This window comes from Arachis stenosperma, chromosome 4 (genome assembly GCF_014773155.1).
Source record: "Arachis stenosperma cultivar V10309 chromosome 4, arast.V10309.gnm1.PFL2, whole genome shotgun sequence".
NCBI lineage: Eukaryota > Viridiplantae > Streptophyta > Magnoliopsida > Fabales > Fabaceae > Arachis > Arachis stenosperma.
This window is the reverse complement of record NC_080380.1, coordinates 30,686,850-30,688,230: the sequence shown is the minus strand read 5'-3', so window position 1 is coordinate 30,688,230 and position 1,381 is coordinate 30,686,850. Positions and strand designations below refer to the sequence as shown.

Genomic DNA, 1,381 nt, shown 5'->3' with positions numbered 1-1,381 from the left:
ACTACTTTTCCCTCTCTAATTTTCGAAAATATCTCACCTCTTTTTCAAAAATTCTTTTTGTTCTAAATTTTAATTTTAATTATATTTTATCTTTAATTTTCGAAAATTACTAACCCCTTTTTAAAATTATTTTCGAAATTCTCCCTCTATTTTCTTGTTCTATTTAATTATTTAATTACTAACACTTCTCTTCACCTCTCTCCATCTAAATATCCGAATCCCCTCTTCTACATTCTTCCCCCCTTTCTTCTTCTACTAACATAAAGGAATCTCTATACTGTGACATAGATGATTCCTCTTCTTTTCTTGTTTTTCTTCTCTTTCATATGAGCAGGAACAAGGAAAAATGCACTCTTGTTGAAATTGATCCAGAACCTGAAAGGACTCTGAAGAGAAAATTAAGAGAAGCTAAGTTACAACAATCTAAAGGTAACCTTTCAGAAACATTAGAACAAGAGAAGGAGATGGCAGCCGAAAATAATAATAATGCAAGGAGAATGCTTGGTGACTTCACAAAGCCAACGTCCAAATTTGATGGAAGAAGCATCTCCATTCCTGCCATTGGAGCCAATAATTTTGAGCTTAAGCCTCAACTAGTTGCTTTAATGCAACAGAACTGCAAGTTTTATGGACTTCCATCTGAAGATCCTTACCAGTTTTTAACTGAGTTCTTGCAGATTTGTGAGACTGTTAAGACGAATGGAGTTGATCCTGAAGTCTACAGACTCATGCTTTTCCCTTTTGCTGTAAGAGACAGAGCTAGAATATGGTTGGATTCACAACCTAAGGATAGCCTGGACTCTTGGGATAAGCTGGTCACAGCCTTCTTGGATAAATTCTTTCCTCCTCAAAAGCTAAGCAAGCTTAGAGTAGATGTTCAGACCTTCAAACAAAAAGATGGTGAATCCCTCTATGAAGCTTGGGAAAGATACAAGCAGCTGACCAAAAGATGTCCATCTGACATGTTTTCAGAATGGACCATATTAGATATATTCTATTATGGCCTATCTGAATTTTCGAAAATGTCATTGGACCATTCTGTAGGTGGATCAATTCACCTAAAGAAAACACCTGCAGAAGCTCAAGAACTCATTGACATGGTTGCAAATAACCAATTTATGTACACTTCTGAGAGGAATTCCGTGAATAATAGGACACCTCAGAGGAAGGGAGTTCTTGTGATTGATGCTCTGAATGCCATATTGGCTCAGAACAAAGTGTTGACTCAGCAAGTCAACATGATCTCTCAAAGTCTGAATGGATGGCAAAATGCATCCAACAGTACTAAAGAGGCAGCTTCTGAAGAAGCTTATGATCCTGAGAACCCTGCAATGGCAGAGGTCAATTACATGGGTGAACCTTATGGAAACACCTATAATTC

At 37.1% G+C, this 1,381-nt stretch overlaps 1 non-coding gene across 1 annotated transcript; it reads right to left on the bottom strand.

Moving 5' to 3' along the window:
* Positions 1 to 860: 860 nt before the first annotated feature.
* On the bottom strand, positions 861 to 964 carry LOC130977599 (small nucleolar RNA R71). Its single transcript, XR_009085285.1, has one exon. It is a non-coding gene; the product is annotated as a small nucleolar RNA R71 (small nucleolar RNA).
* Between the last annotated feature and the right edge of the window lie 417 nt (positions 965 to 1,381).